This window comes from Pseudophryne corroboree, unplaced genomic scaffold (assembly GCF_028390025.1).
Source record: "Pseudophryne corroboree isolate aPseCor3 unplaced genomic scaffold, aPseCor3.hap2 scaffold_1195, whole genome shotgun sequence".
Classification (NCBI taxonomy): Eukaryota; Metazoa; Chordata; class Amphibia; order Anura; family Myobatrachidae; genus Pseudophryne; species Pseudophryne corroboree.
The window spans coordinates 129,308-154,044 of record NW_026967820.1 but is presented as its reverse complement, the minus strand read 5'-3'; the positions used below and the strand labels follow the sequence as shown (position 1 = coordinate 154,044).

General features: G+C 48.2%; 1 non-coding gene across 1 annotated transcript; it reads left to right on the top strand.

Moving 5' to 3' along the window:
• The first annotated feature begins 20,260 nt into the window (after positions 1-20,260).
• LOC134990955 (U1 spliceosomal RNA) lies at positions 20,261-20,426 on the top strand. The gene has a single exon (XR_010195419.1). It is a non-coding gene; the product is annotated as a U1 spliceosomal RNA (small nuclear RNA).
• Positions 20,427-24,737: the final 4,311 nt, after the last annotated feature.

The following is a 24,737-nucleotide window of genomic DNA, read 5'->3' as shown; positions in this document are numbered from 1 at the left end:
TGGATAATGTCTCAAATGATCTCCTTGACTCCGGAGGTTCGTCTGACACTGAGCTGGTGGCTACAGGACCAACAGTTGAGCAGGAGCCATCCCTTCTGGATCTCTAGCTGTGTCCTCCTGACAATGGATGCCAGTCTTTTGGGCTGGGCCACGGTGTTGGAGCAACACTTTCTCCAGGGTCGGTGAACCAGGGAGGAATCTCTCCTCCTGATATACATTCTGGAATTGCAGGCAGTGTTCAATTAATTGACACTGGCCCTGCCTCTAGTACAGAACAGGCCTGTTCAAGTACAATCTGACAACGCCACCACGGTAGTGTACACAAATCATCAAGGCGGCACTCGAAACTTGGCGGCACTCGAAACTGCATGGCAAAGCTGGAAGTATCAAAAATCCTCCATTGGGTAGAATGTCATCTGACAGCAATATCGGCAGTGTTCATTCCCGGAGTCCTCAACTGGGAAGCGGATTTCCTCAGTCGTCAGGACGTTCACGCTGGAGAGTGGAGAGGCCGCAGCAGAAATGTCTGCACTGGTGTCATTAGGTGACTGAGGCAGGGATGACTGGGAGATAGTGGGTGACTGAAGCATGTATGAGTGGGAGATAGTGGGTGACTGAGGCCGGGGTGACTGGGAGATAGTGGGTTACTGAGGGAGGGGTGATAGGAAGGGGTTGGGTAAGTATGGGAAGAAAGTGGGTGACAGGGATAATAAATGACTAAGGCAGGGGTGATAGGGAGATAGTGGATGATTGTGGCAGGGGTGACAGGGACAGTAAGAGACTGAGGCAGGGGTGACAGGGATAGTGGCTGACTGAGGCAGGGGTGACTGGGAGATAGTGGGTGACTGAGGCAGGGTTGATAGGGATAGTGGGTGACTGAAGCAGGGGTGACAGTGGGTGACTAAAGCAGGGGTGACTGGTATAGTGGGTGACTGAGGCAGGGATCGCAGGTATTGTGGTTGACTGAGGCAGCGGTGACTGGGAGATAGTGGGTAACTGAGGCAGGGGTGACAGGGAAAGTGTGTGACTCAGGCAGGGGTGACAGGGAGATAGTGGGCAGCATATCTCTGCCTCACTGCAGCAGCACATTCCTGCTTCAATGACAGCAGCACATCCCTGCCTCGCTGACAGCAGCACATCCCTGCCTCGCTGACAGCAGCACATCCCTGCCTCGCTGACAGCAGCACATCCCTGCCTCGCTGACAGCAGCACATCCCTGCCTCGATGACAGCAGCACATTTCTGCCTCGCTGACAGCAGCACAGCACTGCTTCGCTGACAGCAGCACATCACTGCTTCACTACCAGCAGCACATCCCTGCCTCACTGGCAGCAGCACATCCCTGCCTTACTGACAGCTGTATATAGGGCCTAATTCAGACCTGATCCCTGCTGTGCATATTCACACAACAGGAGATCAGGTCTGAAGTGCGTGTGTGCTGGTGCCGCAGTGCACCGGCACATGCCAGAGATGCGATCAGCATCTCTGCCCAGTGAGCGCCTCTGCCTGATTGACAGGCATAGGCGGTCACTGGGCAGGAGGAGTCGGGCCAGCGGCGTTGTGCCGCCATTTTGGGGGCACAGTCCGGACAACGCAGACATGGCCGGACCGTATGGGGGCGGGCCGTGACGGCTGCGTGACCCGGACAGCAACGGGCCTTATTTACTAAAATCTCAGATAAATTTTATGGCATTTATGTGCAGTCTAGTTTGCACAGTTGATAGAGTGTTGATCTTGCACTATCAATGTAAGCCTCACATAGGTTTGATACACATGTAAGTTTGTTTTTATTTTACTACATTGTGGTTTGTGGCTCTATACCATGTAATGCATGTCTTTTAACAGTAGTCAAGTCTTCCAATGTGCTTGTTAGTGAAACCCAATAGATAGCTTTATTTTATTTTGTTTCTTCAAATATTGAATGCATATGTCTTATAACTTTTTTTTTTTTAATATATATATATACATTTTTATTATAAGATTTTCAATGACACAAAACCATCCAAGTTGCAGATTATGGATTGTGAAGGACAAATCAACCATATAAACAATTTAAGCAATTTAAATTGCATGCAGGTAGTAGAATATCAAACTCCTTGGATGAGAGTTGGTCGTAATAAACTAGGATAGAAAAGAATACAGTAGAAAATAAGATTTTAAACCTACCGGTAAATCTTTTTCTCGTAGTCCGTAGAGGATGCTGGGGACTCCGTAAGGACCATGGGGATAGACGGGCTCCACAGGAGACATGGGCACTTTAAGGAAGACTTTAGTTCTGGGTGTGCACTGGCTCCTCCCTCTATGCCACAGTTAGAGAAACTGTGCCCAGAGGAGATGGACAGTATGAGGAAAGGATTTTGTTAATCCAGGGCAAGATTCATACCAGCCACACCAATCACACCGTATAACTTGTGATAAACTACCCAGTTATCAGTATGAAAAAACAACATAGCATCAGTGCAGGACCGATGCAACTATAACATAGCCCTTATTGAAGCAATAACTATATACAAGTATTGCAGAAGTAGTCCGCACTTGGGACGGGCGCCCAGCATCCTCTACGGACTACGAGAAAAAGATTTACCGGTAGGTTTAAAATCTTATTTTCTCTAACGTCCTAGAGGATGCTGGGGACTCCGTAAGGACCATGGGGATTATACCAATGCTCCAAAACGGGCGGGAGAGTGCGGATGACTCTGCAGCACCGATTGAGCAAACATGAGTTCCTCCTCAGCCAGGGTATCAAACTTATAGTATTTTGCAAAGGTGTTTGAACCCGACCAAGTAGCAGCTTGACACAGCTGTAGTGCCGAGACCCCTCGGGCAGCCGCCCAAGAAGAGCCCACTTTCCTCGTGGAATGGGCCTTGACCGATTTCAGTAACTGCAATCCAGCCATAGAATGCGCTTGCTGAATCGTGTTACAAATCCGGCGAGCAATAGCCTGCTTTGAAGCAGGGGCACCAATCTTGTTGGTTGCATACAGGACAAACAGCGCTTCAGTTTTCCTGACTCTAGCCGTCCTGGCCACGTAAATTTTCAAAGCCCTGACCACATCAAGTAACTCGGAATCCTCCAAGTCACGCGTAGCCACAGGCACCACAATAGGTTGGTTCATATGAAAAGATTAAACCACTTTTGGTAGGAATTGAGGACGGGTCCGCAATTCCGCTCTATCCACATGGAATACCAAATATGGGCTTTTATGTGACAAAGCCGCTAATTCCGACACTTGCCTAGCCGAAGCCAAGGTTAATAACATGACCACCTTCCACGTGAGATAATTTAACTCCACTGTTTTAAGTGGTTCAAACCAGTGTGATTTTAGAAAACTTAACACCACGTTAAGGTCCCAAGGTGCCACCGGAGGCACAAAAGGAGGCTGAATATGCAGCACTCCTTTTACAAAAGTCTGAACTTCTGGAGGAGAAGCCAATTCTTTTTGAAAGAAAATGGATAAGGCCGAAATCTGGACCTTAATAGAGCCTAATTGTAGGCCCAAATTCACTCCAGTTTGTAGGAAGTGAAGGAAACGGCCCAGATGGAATTCTTCCGTAGGAGCATTCCTGGCCTCACACCAAGAAACATAATTTCGCCATATACGGTGTAATGTTTTAACGTTACATCCTTCCTAGCCTTTATCAGCGTAGGGATGACCTCAACCGGAATGCTAGGATCCGGCATTCAACCGCCATGCCGTCAAACGCAGCCGCGGTAAGTCTTGGAACAGACAGGGCCCCTGATGCAATAGGTCCTGTCTTAGAGGGAGAGGCCACAGATCTTCTGTGAGCATTTCCTGCAGATCCGGATACCAGGTCCTCCGTGGACAATGAGGATTGTTCTCACTTTTCTTTGTCTTATTATCCTCAACACCTTTGGTATGAGAGGAAGAGGAGGAAATACATAGACCGACCGGAACACCCACGGTGTCACTAGGGCGTCTACAGCTACTGCCTGAGGGTCTCTTGACCTTGCGCAATACCTCTGTAGCTTTTTGTTGAGCCGGGACGGCATCATGTCTATCTGTGGCAGTTCCCACCGACTTGTAATCTGTGCAAAGACTTCCTGATGAAGTCCCCACTCTCCCGGATGTAGGTCGTGTCTGCTGAGGAAGTCTGCTTCCTAGTTGTCCACTCCCGGAATGAACACTGCTGACAGTGCGCTTGCGTGATTCTCCACCCAGCGAAGAATTCTGGTGGCTTGTGCCATCGCCACTCTGCTCCTTGTGCCGCCTTGGCGGTTTACATGAGCCACTGCGGTGACGTTGTCTGACTGGATCAGAACCGATTGGTCGCAAAGTAAGGTCTCCGCTTGACGTAGGGCATTGTATATGTTGATGTGAAGACAAGTCTCTTGACTTGACCAAAGACCTTGGAAATTTCTTCCCTGTGTGACTGCTCCCCAACCTTGGAGGCTTGCGTCTGTGGTCACCAGGATCCAGCCCTGAATGCTGAATCTGCGTCCCTCGAGAAGGTGAGCACTCTGCAGCCACCACAGGAGTGATACCCTGACCCTGGGGGACAGGGTGATCAACCAATGCATCTGTAAATGTGACCCGGACCACTTGTCCAGTAGGTCCCATTGGAAAGTCCTCGCATGGAACCTGCCGAATGGAATGGCCTCGTATGATGCCACCATCTTTCCCAGGACTCGAGTGCAGTGATGCACTGACACAAGTTTTGGTTTCAATAGGTTCCTGACAAGAGTCATGAGTTCCTGGGCCTTTTCTATCAGGAGATAAACCCTCTTCTGGTCCGTGTCCAGAATCATGCCCAAGAAAGACAGACGAGTAGTAGGAATCAACTGCGACTTCGGGATATTGAGAATCCAGTCGTGTTGCTGTAACACTTTCAGTGAAAGTGATACGCTGTTCAGCAACTGCTCTCTTGATCTCGCTTTTATGAGATCGCCCAAGTACGGGATAATTGTGACACCTTGCTTGCACAGGAGCACCATCATTTCTGCCATTACCTTGGTGAAAATTCTCAGGGCCATGGAGAGACCAAACAGCAACGTCTGAAATTGGCAATGACAGTCCTGTACCGCAAATCTGAGGTACGCCTGATGAGGTGGATAAATGGGGACATGAAGGTATGCATCCTGTACACAAATGCGGACAACAGGTGTCAAGCCGTGTGTTGCCTTTGTCAAGCTGTAATAAGTAGGGATAAGGACGTTAACCACCTCGGAACATCCTCCCTTATACGACACCTGCAGCGCATTCATCATAAGTCAGTGACAAGTTCAAAAACTTTGGATGACAGCGGAAGCAGTCCACTGACAACTAAATCCCTTCCTCTTGTAACCAAGCTCCTGCAAACCACACCACCAACTCCCTCAGTGTCAATTTCCTCCTTAGACAGGAGAGCCAATAGTCCTGCAGGCCATGTCACTGGCAAGTCTGACGAGTCCTCTCCTGCCTGGGATTCCTCCGATGCATCCTTGAGTGTAACGCCTACTGCTGCTGGCGCTGCTGTTGTTGCTGCTGGGAGTCGATCGTCATCCCAGAGGGGAAGTCGGAAGACCACTTGTACTACTTCCAGTAAGCAATTGACTGTCCAACAGTCCTTTGCGAGGAAGATGAAATATCACAGCAGTCATCCTGCTGCAAAGCGGATAACTCAGGTCTTGTCAGCCTGGGTGGTGAGAAACGTGGTTCCGGTATCCATCGTTAATTTACAGGCAACTAGAGACTTGATTGAGGTACTGTGTCCCCGGTACCAAATACCCTCTAGGTTCCATTTCTCTAGGCAGGCGATACCGAAAATGTACACAGACCTCAGAAAAAGAGTCACCAGTGTCCTAAAAAATGCAGTTGTACCCAATGTCCACTTGTCTGTGGTTAAGTGGAGCAGGGCAGACTCAGGACTATATGACTGTGACAGCCCACTGGGTAGATGTATTGCCCCCCGCAGCAAGAACAGCAGCGGCGGCACCAGTAGCAGCATCTCGCAATTGCCAACTCGTTCCTAGGCAGGCTACGCTTTGTATCACCGCTTTCCATAAGAGGCACACAGCTGACAACCTCTTACGGAAACTGAGGAACATCATCGCAGAATGGCTTACCCCAATTGGACTCTCCTGGGGATTTGTGACATCGGACAACGCCACCAATATTGTGCGTGCATTACATCTGGGCAAATTCCAGCACGTCCCATGTTTTGCACATACATTTAATTTGGTGGTGCAGAATTATTTAAAAAACGACAGGGGCGTGCAAGAGATGCTGTCGGTGGCCCGAAGAATTGCGGGCCACTTTCTGCCTTCAGCCACCGCATGTCGAAGACTGGAGCACCACCAAACATTCCTGAACCTGTCCTGCCATCATCTGAAGCAAGAGGTGGTAACGAGGTGGAATTCAACCCTCTATATGCTTCAGAGGATGGAGGAGCAGCAAAAGGCCATTCAAGCCTATACATCTGCCCACGAAATAGGCAAAGGAGGGGGAATGCACCTGACTCAAGCGCAGTGGAGAATGATTTCAACGTTGTGCAAGGTTCTGCAACCCTTTGAACTTGCCACACGTGAAGTCAGTTCAGACACTGCCAGCCTGAGTCAGTTCATTCCCCTCATCAGGCTTTTGCAGAAGAAGCTGGAGACATTGAAGGAGGAGCTAAAACAGAGCGATTCCACTAGGCATGTGGGACTTGTGGATGGAGCCCTTAATTCGCTTAACCAGGATTCAATCTGTTGAAATCAGAGCACTACATTTTGGCCACCGTGCTCGATCCTAGATTTAAAACCTACATTGTATCTCTTTCCGGCAGACACAAGTCTGCAGAGGTTCAAAGACCTGCTGGTGAGAAAATTGTAAAGTCAAGCGGAACGTGACCCGTCAACAGCTCCTCCTTCACATTCTCCCGCAACTGGGGGTGCGAGGAAAAGGCTAAGAATTCCGAGCCCACCCGCTGGCGGTGATGCAGGGCAGTCTGGAGTGAGTGCTGACATCTGGTCCGGACTGAAGGACCTGGCAACGATTACTGACATGTCGTCTACTGTCACTGCATATGATTCTGTCACCTTTGAAAGAATGGTGGAGAATTATATGAGCGACTGCATCCAGGTAGGCACGTCAGTATGTATACTGGCAGGAAAAAGAGGCAATTTGGAGGCCCTTGCACAAACTGGCTTTATTCTACCTAAGTTGCCCTCCCTCCAGTGTGTACTCCAAAAGAGTGTTTAGTGCAGCCGCTCACCTTGTCAGCAATCGGCGTACGAGGTTACTTCCAGAAAATGTGGAGAAGATGATGATCATCAAAATGAATTATAATCAATTCCTCCGTGGAGACATTCACCAGCAATTGCCTCCAGAAAGTACACAGGGATCTGAGATGGTGGATTCCAGTGGGGACGAATTAATAATCTGTGAGGAGGGGGATGTACACAGTGAAAGGGGTGAGGAATCGGAGGATGATGAGGTGGACATCTTGCCTCTGTAGAGCCAGTTTGTGCAAGGAGAGATTGATTGATTGATTCTTTTTTGGTGGGGGCACAAACCAACCAGTCATTTCAGTCAGTCGTGTGGCAGACCCTGTCGCTGAAATGATGGGTTCATCAATGTTTTTCTTTTCAATCTAAGCCCCTGCAGTTTTCTGTAAGCATCTGCTTCGCTATGATGATCAACAAGTCACATGGGCAAACACTCAGGGCTGGAGGCGTAGATCTTAGGACCAGCTGCTACAAGCATGGCAGAGGTGTCACTATCACTGGTGACACCCAGAGAGGTGGCGAAGGAGATTGTAATGCAGTGCGCGCAGATAAGCAGCGCAATGGTAAAAAGGAGGCATGGTCTCATAGGTAGGGGCGTGGCCTGAATCACCATTTTGTTGCTCCGGGTATCCCGGGGGTTGGGGGCTGCACCCGGGGACTAGTGTGTGAGTGGTGCTGGCTCCTGCACAGTGACAGAAACTGGGTGTTGCACGTAATGTCACAGTGAAACACCCATATTCTGTCACTGAAGAAGAGCCGGCACTTTGGTGTCACCCCCCTTGGCGGGTGACACTCGGGTGTGTGCCGCAACCCTGTTGTGATGCCACTGACCCATGGGAAGCTTTACGTGGCTTACCCATGTGTTAGTAGCCCCAAGCATCTTTTGTGTTAGTCCCTGAAGAAAAACTTCAAATATTGTTTACAATTTTGTAATCAATGGGCCTAATTCAGTAAGGATTGCAAATTCTGCTAAGTAACAGAATTTGCAATCCTTTGGTTCGCATGCTGGGGCCACCCATCACAGGGCATGGCCACCCTGCATGCCGCCTCCCTTCTTGACCACGCTGAAATTGCAGTCTCAGTGCAGTTCAGCGTGATCATAAAAAATGGGTTAGCCTCCTGTTGGTGCAGACTGTACGTGTGCGCAGGAAGCCGCCACCATTTTTGTGATCGCAGCGGCTGCATGTGATGTCATGCAGCCGCTCTGACCATGCCTCATGTTTCTCCGTTGCCGACCCCATTTTGTAGCCCTGCACCGCTCCATCTCCGACTTTGAAATGGATTGTTGCTGACCCCCCCCCCCCCCCCGCACCGATTGACAGTCAGAGGTGATCGCATTATCTGCGGGGTGCCACAGAAAATGCAGGCGCATGCGTATGCTCTTAGCAATTTTTGCAGTTGGATTGCTTATTGCGATTACAATCCAACCTGAATCAGGCTCTATTACCTATCACAATGCACTGCAGGTAGTACAAAATGGGGTTAATATAGGAGAAAAACCCCCAGAGCTGTGCTCCTTAACTGTCCCTGGTGGCTAGTGGAGCGGCTGCCCAGTAATCAGTGTCCACGCCAGTGCGCACACGGCCCGCCCCCTACAGCCACGCTGGATCTCGGTATAGTGTGGGCACAGAAGCCCCTTACCTCCCTTTCATCAGCGGCCTCGTGATCCCGGAGGGCGGTGTGTGTGTGACTGACTTTAGGAAGAAACCGGAGCCTCCGCTGCAGTGACCCAGCAACCAGGGCACGGGAGTATACTGCGCCACTGGGAGTGATGGAGCTGCAGTAAAGATGTCTATTAGACCTAGCCTGCTGCAGCCCTTGTAGATTCTTATAAAAAAAAGTTCTTCTTTTCTTGTCAAAATTAATAGCTAAGAATAGGCTGCCTGAGGCAGCCCCCTGTTAAGTGGCCTGCTACTGAAGGCACCAACTACAAACTGAGCTCCCTGTTCATGGAAGCGAGGTTATAGAGCAGGGGGCGCTGAGCATCTTGGGAACAGTCAAAAGCTTTGAGCCTGCTGGTGCCTCAGATCAAGATCCTACTCTACACCCCAATGTGAATCCTTGTGGAGTCCAGTGTACCCCACAGAAGAAATGAATGTGTCACACCCATTGGCAGCAACATTAGAATAGCTGCTGATGGGCACAATTGAGAAAGGAAGGGGGGAAAACATTTGAATCCAGCACATATATGTAATTTGAATATGTAATTTGTACCTTCCTACTTTAAAATGTAATGGATGAACCTCACCCTGTGAGAACTATCTTTATGATCAAGAGATCTCATATGCAAGATAAGTATGTGTTGGCAGAGGCGCTCACTGGGCAGAGGTGCTGATCGCATCTCTGGCATGTGCCGGTGCACTCAGGGCCGGATTAAGCCTTTGGGGTGCCCGGGGCACTTTAGACAGGGGGGCCCCGGTGGAAGGATGGGGATGGGGGGGGGGGGGGCGGCTGTGTATATGATTGTATATACCTCCCAACATGACCCATTCCAGGAGTGAAAAAATGCTCTCTACCTGGATTTTTCTCTCAATATATGATTGTAGTCACCTGTGTTGAACTATTTCATTGATTATAAAGGTGTTTCAACACAGGTTGTTGTAATCATAACTCCAAGAATTTTGTCCCTTCTGGAATGGGTCATGTTGGGATGTATGGATTGTGCACATTACATTTAGCCCAATGATTTATATTAGCTTTAAACTAATAGTTTAATAATACCTGGGTACTGTTTAGAGCTTCACCTAATTGAAAGACAACTATTTTATAAAATGTAATTATAGTGGAACAAAGACAACTTAAACAACCTTAAAATACACATAGAAAAATAAAATCTATAATTTATTTTGTCACATGCAAAAATAGCAGCAGCCTCTACTATTTACACACTGGGACAGGACTCAGGAGGACTCTATCTGTGTGTGTGTCTAGAGCCTCATTAGAAAACAAGTTACACAGGACTCAGACACCCAGGTGTGGAGAGAACTGTAAGTGACACATGTATTCCACCCTGTGTCACAGCTCTCTCCACCCTCCTATCTCTTCTCTGGTTGGGAAGCCCGGTAGATAGTTCATGAAATCTGATACTCCTGTGTCTCTGGCTGCACTACATACTGTCCAGCTAGCATTCTGGATGTCTGGTTCTACTGTTGCATAAGTGGGAAAGCTAGTGATTTCAGTGTGCTCTGGCCGGGGGGCCCCCTGACAGAGGGGGGCCCGGGGTACAGTATGCCCTGCATCCCCCCCTTAATCTGGCTATGGGTGCACTGCGGCACCAGCACACACACACACTTCAGACCTGATCTCCTGTTGTGTGAATATGCACAGCAGAGATCAGGTCTGAATTAGACCCTATATACAGCTGTCAGTAAGGCAGGGATCTGCTGCTGCCAGTGAGGCAGGGATCTGCTGCTGCCAGTGAGGCAGGGATCTGCTGCTGCCAGTGAGGCAGGGATCTGCTGCTGCCAGTGAGGCAGGGATGTGCTGCTGTCAGTGAAGCAGTGATCTGCTGCTGTCAGTGAGGCAGTGATCTGCTGCTGTCAGTAAGGCAGGGATGTGCTGCTATAAGTGAGGCAGGTATGTGCTGCTGTCAATGAGGCAGGGATGTGCTGCTGTCAGTGAAGCAGGGATGTGCTGCTGTCAGCAAGGCAGTGATCTGCTGCCCACTATCTCCCTATCACCCCTGCCTGAGTCACACACTTTCCCTGTCACCCCTGCCCCAGTTACCCACTATCTCCCAGTCACCGCTGCCTCAGTTAACCACTATACCTGCGACCCCTGCCTCAGTCACCCACTATACCAGTCACCCCTGCTTTAGTCACCCACTATCTGTCACCCCTGCCTCAGTCAACCACTATCTCCATATCACCCCTGCCTCAGTCACCCACTATCCCTGTCACCCCTGCCTCAGTCTCCTACTGTCCCTGTCACCCCTGCCACAGTCATCCACTATATCCCTATCACCCCTGCCTTAGTCACTGACTATCTCCCAGTCACCCCGGCCTCAGTCACCCACTATCTCCCACTCATACATGCTTCAGTCACCCACTATCTCCCAGTCATCCCTGCCTTAGTCACCTACTGACACCAGTGCAGACATTTCTGCTGCGGCCTCTCCACTCTCCAGCGTGAACGTCCTGACGACTGAGGAAATCCGCTTCCCAGTTGAGGACTCCGGGAATGAACACTGCCGATATTGCTGGCAGATGACGTTCTACCCAACTGAGGATTTTTGATACTTCCAGCTTTGCTATGCAATTTCGAGTGCTGCCTTGATGATTTGTGTACACTACCGTGGTGGCGTTGTCCGATTGTACTTGAACAGGCCTGTTCTGTACTAGAGGCAGGGCCAGTGTCAATGAATTGAACACTGCCTGCAATTCCAGAATGTTTATCGGGAGGAGAGATTCCTCCCTGGTCCACCGATGGTGAAGGGTCGTCATCACGGCCATGACCTTGGTGAATTTCCGAGGTGCCGTGGCCAAACCAGAAGGCAGGACCTGAAATCGAAAAACTAACCAGGCACAACACTGCTTAGCTTCCAACATCAGATGAGATTGGACATATCCAGTGTGATGCGGCTGTAGATGATTTTTGCTGTTTCTAACTTCTACTTCTAACTACTGGTACATCAATTAATAAGTTTCAAAATAGAATGCATCAAGAGAACGGTGTTGGTAGTATAAAACTACCTACAGCACCTGGTATTCCCAGGTGGTCTCACATCCAAGAACAAACCAGGCCTAAAATCAGGTGATATTGGGCATATACAGTGTGGTGTGGCTGTAGATGAGCTTAGTGGTTTCTGTTAGAGTTCTTCTACTTCTAACTACTCGTACATAAATGAGTAAGCGGACGATTTATTAAACCTGGTGAAATGATAATTTGCATGGTGATAAAGTACCAGCCAATCAGCTCCTAATTGCCATGTCACAGGCTGGGTTTGAAAAATGACAGTTAGGAGCTGACTGGCTGGTACTTTATCACCTTGCACTTTATCAGTTCACCAGGCTTAATAGATCTGCCCCAATGTTTCAAAATGGAATGCATCAAGAGAACGGTGTTAGTATTGTAAAAATACACACAGCTCCTGGTATTTCCTGGTGGTCTCCCATCCAAGTACTAAAACCAGGACCAACACTGCTCAGCTTCCATGATCAGGAGAGATTGGGCAAATCCAGTGTGCTGTGGCTGTAGATGAGCTGGTGGTTTTTATTACAGCTCTTCTACTTCTAACTTCTGGTACATAAAAGAATACATGTAAAAATTAAATCTACCAAGAAAATGGTGTTGGTAGTTTAAAAACACCTAAAGAATCTGATACTACCAAGCAGTCTCCCATCCATGTATTAACAAAGTCCAATACTGCTTTGCTTCAAAAATCAAATGAGATTGGGCATATCCAGTGTGGTGTGGCTTTAGATAAGCTTTGTGGTTTCTGTTAGAGCTCTTCTACTTCTAACTACTGGTACATTAATGAATATGTATAAGGTTGTAGTTTATCCAATATGCCTTTACTACCTTACCTTTCAACCCCCCCTCCCTCCCCTCTTCTCCTTATAGCTTCCTTAGTTCTCTCCTCCTCATGTGTGCGTTATTTGTTTTCTCATACATCCTAGATGATGCTGGGGTCACATTAAGAACCATGGGGTATAGACGGGATCCGCAGGAGACATGGGCACTTTAAGACTTTCAAAGGGTGTGAACTGTCTCCTCCCTCTATGCCCCTCCTCCAGACTCCAGTTTTAGTATTGTGCACAGTGATACTGGATGCACTACAGGGGAGCTCTACTGAGTTTCTCTGAAAAGACTTGTTAGTTTTTTTTATTTTCAGGGAGGCTGCTGGCAACAGTCTCCCTGCTTCGTGGGACTTAGGGGAGAGAAGTATGACCAACTTCTAGTGAGTTCAATGGCTCTGCTTCAGGCTGACAGGACACCATTAGCTCCTGAGGGTGCTGATCGCTGGGTACGCCTAGATGCACACTCCCGCAGCCTGCCGTCACCCCCTTACAGAGCCAGAAAACAGGTGAGTAGCAGAAGAACAGAAGACTTCTTCTCCAGTGATGGCATTCTGAGGTACCGAGCAGCGAGCGGAACGCTGCGCGCCATGCTCCCACACAAACGCAGGCACTGCAGGGTGCAGGGCACGGGGGGGGGGGGGCACCCTGGGCAGCATAAATTCCTCACAAAAGGCTGGAAAAAGTGGACATTAGTGCCTGGGCACTGTCCTTACCCCGCTAGCGTAATTAATTATTTCTGAGCGGGACAGATACGCGCCATTACAGTAGCGGGGCTTCTTCCTCACCTCACCAGAACATCTTTAGAGCATTACAAGTCTATCACTATAGAGTTTATTATTTCCCAGACTGTGTACTTTTGGCGTTGGATTGTGAGCTGAAAAATCCTCTGTGTCCCTCTGACAGATTTACTGACGGTCTGTCCCCCATAAGCCGATGTGTCTGTGGGTACTTGGTACATGTGTGTCAACATGTCGGTGGCTGAATGTTTTTTCCAAGAGGAAACTATATTAGGAATGCAGACATATGATGGTGGCCCTGTTGGCACCACCAATAACTGACTGGATAAAAGTTTCAGTAATATCAGAGTAAGGTTGGATAAATCTGTGTCCCAGACACAGACGTAGAGAATAGATGTGATGTTCATGGCTATGTTTCTTTTCCCTCAGGCCCCGCGGGGTCGCAAAAATGTTATTTTGCCCAGTTACTACACACTGATACTGACACGGATACTGATTCCTATGTCGACCATAATGTTTCCTGATTAGATCCAATATTGGCAAGGAGCATTCAGTACATGATTGTGGATATTAAGGACATATTAAAATCACTGAAGGCCCTGCTGTTCCTGACAAAGGGGTCTATATGTATGTATATATAGATATATAATGAAAGCTGATGTAACGTTCCTCCATCTCTGTTTGAGAAAGTCTGGGCCAGCTCGACAAGATGGTTTCAAATCCCCAAAAGGATTCTGGTTGTTTATTCATTTCCCGCCGCGGACAGAATAAAGTGGGAGTCACCCCCTGTTCTGCACGGGGCCCTGTCACAAATCCAGCGGATCGTATGCAGGAAGCTACATTATTTCTAGTTATGTAACCAAGGGTACATTACTTAGACCTGCCATTACATGTGCATGGGTGAGTAGTAGTATTCAAGAATTGGTCGAATACCTTGTCATCCGATATAGATACCTTGGAGAGATGGGATACTCCTTACGTTGTATCATATCAAGGACACTGCAGCATACTTACGTGAGACTGCAAGGGATATAGGACTCTTGAGTTCACGGGCCAATTTCATGGCAGTCTCGGATAGGAGGGCATTGTGGATTCACCAAGAGAATGCTGATGCTGACTCCAAGAAGAAAGGGAGTCTCTTCCCTATGAAGGTGAAGCGTTGTTTGGTGACTGCCTAGTTAATTTGATCTCGGCAGCTCCCGCAGGTAAGTCAACCTTCTTGCCCTATGTTCCCTCCCAACGGATGAAGACGCATCATTATCTGATGCAGTCATTTCGGCCCAATAGATATGCAAGAAGTTAAGATTCCCCTTTCTTTGCAGGTAGAGGAAGGAGAAGAGGGAAGAGGTCTGCATCCTCTTCAAGATCGCAGGAGCAGAGATCATCCTCTGCTTCTGCCAAATCCACCGCATGACGCTGGGGCTCTCTTGCAGTAGCCCGCACCAGTGGGGGCACGTCTAAAACTCTTCAGTCAGTTCTGGATTCATTCGGACATGGACTCGTGTGTTTTACAAATAGTGTCCCAAGGGTACAAACTGGGGTTTCAAGACGTTCCCCCTCACCGATTGTTCAAATCGGCTTTAGTCGGCAGGGAGAAGGTTTTTATTCAAGCCTCTTCGAGGTCCCTAAGCCGGACAGCTCGGTCAGACCAATCTGAAATCTGAAATCCCTCAATTTCTACCTAAGGAAATTAAATTTCAAGATGGAATCTCTCAGTGCAGTGATCTCCAGTCCGGAGGAAGGAGATTTCATGGTTTTGGTAGACATAAAGGATGCCTACTTACATGTTCCCATTTAGCCTCTGCATCAAGCTACCTGAGGTTTGCAATTCAGTATTGTCATTACCAATTTCAGACATTGCCGTTTGGTCTGTCCACGGCTCTGAGGATTTTCACCAGGGTGATCGCAAGCAAGGAGTAACAATTATCCCGTACTTGGATGATCTTTTGATAAAGGCGAAATCCAGGGACCAGTTAGTGCAAAACATTGCACTCTCCCTGACAGTTCTTCAACAACATAGTTGGCTCCTAAACTTGCCAAAATCGCAGTTGGTCCCAATGACGCGGTTGTTGTTTTTGGGAGTGATACTGGACACAGAAGAGGTTTTCTTCCAGTGGAAAGGCTCTGGAGATCCAGAGTCTGGTCAAACAAATTCTGAAACCAGCAAGAGTGTTAATCCATCAATGCATTTGGTTGCTGGGTAAGATGGTTGCGGCCTACGAGCCCATTCAGTTTGGCTGGTTCCATGCCAGAGTGTTCCAGTGGGACCTGTTGGACAAGTGGTCCGGATACCACCTACACACGCACCGGAGGATAATCCTGTCTTCCAAGACCAGAATCTCACTCCATTGGTGGCTGCACAGTTCTCACCTCCTAGAGGGGCGAAGGTTCGGGATCCAGGACTGGATCCTAGGGACCATGGATGCAACCCTCCGAGGCTGGGGAGCAGTCACACAGGGGGAAAATGTCCAAGGAAGATGGTCAAGTCGGGAAAGTTGTCTCCACATAAATGTTCTGGAGTTAAGGGCCATTTAATAACTGCAGACACAGTAAGCACTGGGACGGGTGCCCAGCATCCTCTACGGACTAAGAGAAAAGGATTTACCGGTAGGTATTAAAATCCTATTTTCTCTAACGTCCTAGAGGATGCTGGGGACTCCGTAAGGACCATGGGGATAGACGGCTCCGCAGGAGACATGGGCACTTTAAGAAAGACTTTAGTTCTGGGTGTGCACTGGCTCCTCCCTCTATGCCCCTCCTCCATACCTCAGTTTGATACTGTGCCCAGTGGAGACTGGGTGCTTTTCAGGAGCTCTCCTGAGCTTTCTGACAGAAAGTATTTTGTTAGGTTTTTAATTTTCAGGGAGCACTGCTGGCAACAGACTCCCTGCATCGAGGGGAGAGAAGCAGCCCTACTCTCCAAGTTGCAAGGTCCTGCTTCTTAAGCTACTGGACACCATTAGCTCCAAAGGGATTAGCTCCAAAGGGATTGGTACGCAGGATCTCACCCTCGCCGTCCGTCCCAGAGCCGCGCCGCCGTCCCCCTCGCAGAGCCGGAAGATAGAAGCCGGGTGAGTATGAGAAGAAAAGAAGACTTCAGAGGCGGCAGAGGACTTCATGATCTTCATTGAGGTAACGCACAGCACTGCAGCTGTGCGCCATTGCTCCCATACACCTCACATACTCCGGTCACTGTAAGGGTGCAGGGCGCAGGGGGGGCGCCCTGGGCTGCAATATAAACCTCTTTTTGGCAGAAATATAACATATATATACAGCTGGGCACTGTATATATGTATGAGCCCCCGCCAATTGTACAGTTTAAGCGGGACAGAAGCCCGCCGCCGAGGGGGCGGGGCTTCTCCCTCAGCACTCACCAGCGCCATTTTTTCTCCACAGCACCGCTGAGAGGAAGCTCCCCGGACTCTCCCCTGCTTATACCACGGTAGACAAGAGGGTTGAAAAGAGAGGGGGGGGGGCACATAATTTGGCGCAAATTACATACAGCAGCGCTACTGTGCAAACATTAAGTTACTGTGCTATTCCTGGGTTATATAGCGCTGGGGTATGTGCTGGCATACTCTCTCTCTGTCTCTCCAAAGGGCAGAGCCGGCCATAGGCATAGGCAAACTAGACAATTGCCTAGGGCATTTGATATGCCTAGGGGCATCAGCAACTTCTGCTGATTAAAATGATATGCGGCATGCCTATATTCTGTGTGTAGCATTTCATATGCAGATACAGCCACAGTCTCACACAGTATATAGGCGTGCTGCATATCATTTTAATCGGCAGAAGCTGCGTGTGCATCCTAACAACATAGCAATGCAAATAAGATGCATTTTAATAAAAAAAAGGTGCCCCAACGTTAGCATTGAGGCAAGATTTATGAGGACACATCTGTATCCAAGCAGAGGCAGAGGTCACAGTGTTAGTGGCAGTGTGAGTGCTGTGTGCATGTGAGTGGGTTGATTGTGCAGTAGTGTTCGGAATATGAGTAAGGAGCATTATGTGTGTCATGTAAAAATGCATTAATAATGTGCAACATATGTGTAAGGGGCACTATGTGTGTCATTATGTGTATAAGGGCATTAATAATGTGCGGCATATGTGTAAGGGACATTGGTGGTCATTCCGAGTTGTTCGCTCGGTAATTTTCTTCGCATCGCAGCGATTTTCCGCTAATTGCGCATGCGCAAGGGTGGTCATTCCGAGTTGTTCGCTCTGTAATTTTCTTCGCATCGCAGCGATTTTCCGCTAATTGCGCATGCGCAATGTTCGCTCTGCGACTGCGCAAAGTAAATTTGCTATGCAGTTAGGTATTTTACTCACGGCATTACGAGGTTTTTTCTTTGTTCTGCTGATCGTAGTGTGATTGACAGGAAGTGGGTGTTTCTGGGCGGAAACTGGCCGTTTTATGGGTGTGTGTGAAAAAACGCTGCCGTTTCTGGGTAAAACGCGGGAGTGTCTGAAGAAACGGGGGAGTGTCTGGGCGAACGCTGGGTGTGTTTGTGACGTCAAACCAGGAACGAAACTGACTGAACTGATCACAGTTGTCGAGTAAGTCTGGAGCTACTCAGAAACTGCTAAGAAGTGTCTATTCGCAATTCTGCTAATCTTTCGTTCGCAATTTTGATAAGCTAAGATTCACTCCCAGTAGGCGGCGGCTTAGCGTGTGCAATGCTGCTAAAAGCAGCTTGCGAGCTAACAACTCGGAATGAGGGCCATTATGTGTAAAAGGGCATTAATAAAGGTTGTCATAATGTGTAAGACGCATTATGTTTATAAGGACATTAATGATGTGTCTCATATGTGTAAGGGGCATTACTGTGTGGAATTATGTGTATAAATGCATTACTAATGTGTGGCATTATGTGTATAAGGTGCTCTAATATGTAGCGTTGTGTATAGAAAGGGCATTTACTGTGTCGTCTAATGTGAATAAAGAGCAATAGGGTGTGGTGTAATGTAAATAAGGAGCAATTCAGTGTGATGTAATGTGAATAAGGAGCACTACTGTGAGAAGTAACGTTTATAAGGTAAAGTGATACTACTGTGGGATGTAATGTGAATTATGGACACTATCGCGTGATCAAATGTGAATAAAATTGCAGTACTGTGTGGCAGAATTTTAATTGGGGGTACTATTGTGTGGACATGCCCATTGCCAGCAAAAACACACCCCTTTTTGGACTGTGCGCCAAATGTGCGAACTGTTCCTGTTTAAAATATAGGGGGTACAAACACCAAAATAAGTACTGTTATGGGTGAGGGTTGATGGTGCTGGGAAAGAGGTGCAAGGTCAGAGGCGGAACCAGCGGTGGTGCTAGGGGGCACCAGGCAAAATTTTGCCTAGGGCATCATATTGATTAGGGCCAGTTCTGCCAAAGGGCCTTGTGGGGGAAATGTCTTCAGTAAAAGCATTCCCTGTGTGTGTGGTGTGTCGGTACGCGTGTGTCGACATGTCTGAGGAAGAAGGCTATATTAGAGAGGAGCGGGAGCAAATGAATGTGGTGTCTCCGCCGACACCTGATTGGATGGATATGTGGAATGTTTTAAATGCTAGTGTAAACTCATTGCACAAAAGATTAGACAAGGCTGAAGCTTTGGGACAGTCAGGGTCTCAACCCATGCCTGATCCTATGTCGCAGGGACTGTCAGGGTCTCATAAGTGCCCACTATCCAGATTGTTGACACAGATACCGACACGGATTCTGACTCCAGTGTCGATTACGATGATGCAAAGTTACAGCCAAAATTGGCAAAATACATTTGATATATGATTATGGCAATAAAAGATGTTTTGCACATCACAGAGGAGCCCCCTATCCCTGACAAGAGGGTACATATGTACAAGGGAAAGAAGCCTGAGGTAACCTTTTCCCCTCACACGAGCTGAACGAGTTATGTGAAAAAGCTTGGGAATCTCCTGCAGATTTCCAAAAGGATTCTTATGGCGTATCCTTTCCCATCAACGGATAGGTTACGATGGGAATCCTCCCCTTGGGTGGACAAAGCATTAACACGCTTATCCAAGAAGTTAGCCCTCCCGTCCCAGGATACGGCTACCCTCAAAGAGTCTGCTGACCGCAAACAGGAGATTACCCTGAAGTCCATTTATACACATTCAGGTACCTTACTCAGACCGGCAATTGCGTCGGCCTGGGTGTGTATGTGTAGTGCTGTAGCGGCATGGACGGATACCCTAGATAAGGATACTATTTTATTGCCCCTGGGGCATATAAGAGATGCTGTCCTATATATGTGTGTATGCAAACTACAGGTGGTGCTGCATGGCTCACACCCTTTTACTTGTCTTGTAGAGCAACTCTGGAGCTGTTACTGGGTCCAGCTGCTGCAAGAAATCAGCTTGAATGCTTCAGGGGCTGGGGCATGGCCAACATGAGCCCCACACTGATGGGGGTGTATAAAGCGATCTAGGGGTCATCCAAGCGCAACCCCACAAAGGCCGCCATGCCCTGCGTGACCATTTTCTCTTTTCATATGCAGACGAGGGTTGCAGCCAACTATACCCATTGCTTGGATGACATCACCATATGCGAATCCATCTGCTGCAGGCCTTCCCCCAGGAATGCTTGCACTAGTTGTTGCATTTGGTTTGTTGTTTGGGGGGTGCTTCAGTATTAGGCAGCCTTCTGCCCTCACACATTCGTCTGAAAATGTGTTCTCCCTGCAGTTGTTGTCCCCAGATGAGAGTTCCCTTGTGCTGCCTCAGTTGAATCTCCTTTACTTGACGGAGGTGTGCCTGAGCAGCGGCCCTCCCCAGCCCTTTCTCAAATCATACTTATTTTGCTTAGGTGATACCATGGTCATGAAGATTGTTTTCCCAGGGTGAGGTTCATTCATTGCATTCTGGGTATGCTGACCTCTGTGATTTCCCCAAATGTGGGAATCTCGACTGCATAATTTGTGGTAGGGGGGGGGACTGCATTTGTGCTTTCCCCTGGTTGGCTCTGGTATAATTTAGATCTCATTGTCTCAGGTCTCTCTCCAGCCTAGTTTGCTGTCTGTTTCCACTTCTCTTTTCTTGAGCCCCTCCCTTCTATGCCCTTGCGCACTATCCTGACTTCTCCCGTCTGCTTACTTTGTGCCTTCCAACGCACAATGCGAACTACAGGTGGTGTTGCAGGGCCCACACCCTTTTATTTGCCTTACAGAGCAGCTCTGGAGCTGTTACAGTGCCCAGCTGCTGCAAGAAATCAGCTTGAATGCTTCAGGGGCTGGGGCATGGCCAACATGAGCCCCACACCAAAGGAGGGTGGGGGGTGTTCAATGCGAACTAGGGGTCATCCAAGCGCCCCTTTTCTTTTTTCATATGCAGATGAGGGTTCCAGCCAACTTTGGCCCACTGCTTGGATGACATCACCGTATGCAAATCCGTCTGCTGCAGACCTTTCCCCAGGAATGCTTGTACTAGTTGTTGCATATGGTTTGATGTTTGAGGGTGCTTCAGTATTAGGCAGCCTTCCGCCCTCTCATTTTCATCTGAAAAGATGTGGTCTCCCTGCAGTTGTTGTCCCCAGACAAGAGTTCCCTTGTGCTTCCTCAGTTGAATCTCCTTAACTTGACGGGGGTGTGCTCGAGCAGCCGCCCTCCACAGCCCTATCCCAACACATGCTTTTCTTGCGTATGAGATCTCTTGATCATGAAGATAGTTCTCACAGGGTGAGGTTCATCCATTACATTTTAAAGTAGGAAGGTACAAATTACATATTCAAATTACATATATGTGCTGGATTCAAATGTTTTCCCCCCTTCCTTTCTCAATTGTGCCCATCAGCAGCTATTCTAATGTTGCTGCCAATGGGTGTGACACATTCATTTCTTCTGTGGGGTACACTGGACTCCACAAGGATTCACATTGGGGTGTAGAGTAGGATCTTTATCTGAGGCACCAACAGGCTCAAAGCTTTTGACTGTTCCCAAGATGCTCAGCGCCCCCTGCTCTATAACCTCGCTTCCATGAACAGGGAGCTCAGTTTGTAGTTGGTGCCTTCAGTAGCAGGCCACTTAACAGGGGGCTGCCTCAGGCAGCCTATTCTTAGCTATTAATTTTGACAAGAAAAGAAGAACTTTTTTTATAAGAATCTACAAGGGCTGCAGCAGGTTAGGTCTAATAGACATCTTTACTGCAGCTCCATCACTCCCAGCGGCGCAGTATACTCCCGTGCCCTGGTTGCTGGGTCACTGCAGTGGAGGCTCCGGTTTCTTCCTAAGGTCAGTCACACACACACCGCCCTCCGGGATCACGAGGCCGCTGATGAAAGGGAGGTAAGGGACTTCTGTGCCCACAGTATACCGAGATCCAGCGTGGCTGTAGGGGGTGGGCCATGTGCGCACTGGCGTGGACACTGATTACTGGGCAGCCGCTCCACTAGCCACCAGGGACAGTTAAGGAGCACAGCTCTGGGGGGGTTTTCTCTTATATTAACCCCATTTTGTAGTACCCGCAGTGCATTGTGATAGGTAATAGAGCCTGATTCAGGTTGGATTGCAATCGCAATAAGCAATCCAACTGCAAAAATTGCTAAGAGCATACGCATGCGCCTGCATTTTCTGCGGCACCCCGCAGATAATGCGATCGCTTCTGACTGTCAATTGGTGCTCGGGGGGGGGTCAGCAACAATCCATTTCCAAGTCGGAGATGGAGCGGTGCATGGGCAGGGCTACAAAATGGGGTCGGCAACGGAGAAACAGGAGGCGTGGTCAGAGCTGCTGCATGACATCACATGCAACAGCTGCGATCACAAAAATGGTGGCGGCTTCCTGCGCACACATACAGTCTGCACCAACAGGAGGCTAACCCATTTTTTATGATCACGCTGAACTGCACTGAGACTGCAATTTCAGCGTGGTCAAGAAGGGAGGCGGCATGCTGGGTGGCCCCAGCATGCGAACCAAAGGATTGCAAATTCTGTTACTTAGCAGAATTTGCAATCCTTACTGAATTAGGCCCATTGATTACAAAATGTATTTGTAAATATTTGAAGTTTTTCTTCAGGGACTAACACAAAAGATGCTTGGGGCTACTAACACATGGGTAAGCCACGTAAAGCTTCCCATGGGTCAGTGGCATCACAACGGGGTTGCGGCCCACACCCGAGTGTCACCCTCCAAGGGGGGTGACACCAAAGTGCCAGCTCCTCTTCAGTGACAGAATATGGGTGTTTCACTGTAACATTATGTGCAACACCCAGTTTCTGTCACTGTGCAGGAGCCAGCAAAACTCACACACTAGTCCCCGGGTGCAGCACTCAACCCCCGGGATACCCGGAGCAACAAAATGGAGATTCAGGAAAACAGGCCACACCCCTACCTATGAGACCATGCCTCTTTTTACCATTGCGCTGCTTATCTGCGCGCACTGCATTACAATCTCCCTCGCTGCCTCTCTGGGTGTCACCAATGATAGTGACACCTTTGCCATGCTTGTAGCAGCTGGTCCTAAGATCTACGCCTCCAGCCCTGAGTGTTTGCCCTTGTGACTTGTTGATCATCATAGCGAAGCAGATTCTTACAGAAAACTGCAGGGGCTTAGATTGAAAAGAAAAACATTGACGAACCCATCATTTCAGCAACAGGGTCTGCCACACGGCTGACTGAAATGACTGGTTGGTTTGGGCCCCCACCAAAAAAGAAGCAATCAATCTCTCCTTGCACAAACTGGCTCTACAGAGGCAAGATGTCCACCTCATCATCCTACGATTCCTCACCCCTTTCACTGTGTACATCGCCCCCCTCACATATTATTAATTCGTCCCCACTGGAATCCACCATCTCAGATCCCTGTGTACTTTCTGGAGGCAATTGCTGGTAAATGTCTCCACGGAGGAATTGATTATAATTCATTTTGATGATCATCATCTTCTCCACATTTTCTGGAGGCCATCATCTACACGGCATAGCCCTGAATTTTCCAATGCGCAGCTCTTTGCAAAAGAGAGATATTGGCAAGGAAAAGCTGTCTTGTACCTTTGCATTTTTCTCCCAAACGAAGGACACTAGAAAGAAAATTTTAAAGCCTCCTGTTAGGCCATCATCTACACGGCATAGCCCTGAATTTTCCAATGCGCAGCTCTTTGCAAAAGAGAGATATTGGCAAGTAAAAGCTGTCTTGTACCTTTGCATTTTTCTCCCAAACGAAGGACACTAGAAAGAAAATTTTAAAGCCTCCTGTTAGGCCATCATCTACACGGCATAGCCCTGAATTTTCCAATGCGCAGCTCTTTGCAAAAGAGAGATATTGGCAAGGAAAGGCTGTCTTGTACCTTTGCATTTTTCTCCCAAACGAAGGACACTAGAAAGAAAATTTTAAAGCCTCCTGTTAAGCCATCATCTACACGGCATAGCCCTGAATTTTCCAATGCGCAGCTCTTTGCAAAAGAGAGATATTGGCAAGGAAAAGCTGTCTTGTACCTTTGCATTTTTCTCCCAAACGAAGGACACTAGAAAGAAAATTTTAAAGCCTCCTGTTAGGCCATCATCTACACGGCATAGCCCTGAATTTTCCAATGCGCAGCTCTTTGCAAAAGAGAGATATTGGCAAGGAAAAGCTGTCTTGTACCATTGGATTTTTCTCCCAAACGAAGGACACTAGAATGAAAATATTAAAGCCTCCTGTTAGTGCTATATCTACACGGTATAGCCCTGAATTTTCCAATGCGTAGCTCTTTGTAAAAGAGAGATATTGGCAAGGAAAAGCTGTCTTGTACCTTTGCATTTTTCTCCCAAACGAAGGACACTAGAAAGAAAATTTTAAAGCCTCCTGTTAGGCCATCATCTACACGGCATAGCCCTGAATTTTCCAATGCGCAGCTCTTTGCAAAAGAGAGATATTGGCAAGGAAAGGCTGTCTTGTACCTTTGCATTTTTCTCCCAAACGAAGGACACTAGAAAGAAAATTTTAAAGCCTCCTGTTAAGCCATCATCTACACGGCATAGCCCTGAATTTTCCAATGCGCAGCTCTTTGCAAAAGAGAGATATTGGCAAGGAAAAGCTGTCTTGTACCTTTGCATTTTTCTCCCAAACGAAGGACACTAGAAAGAAAATTTTAAAGCCTCCTGTTAGGCCATCATCTACACGGCATAGCCCTGAATTTTCCAATGCGCAGCTCTTTGCAAAAGAGAGATATTGGCAAGGAAAAGCTGTCTTGTACCATTGGATTTTTCTCCCAAACGAAGGACACTAGAATGAAAATATTAAAGCCTCCTGTTAGTGCTATATCTACACGGTATAGCCCTGAATTTTCCAATGCGT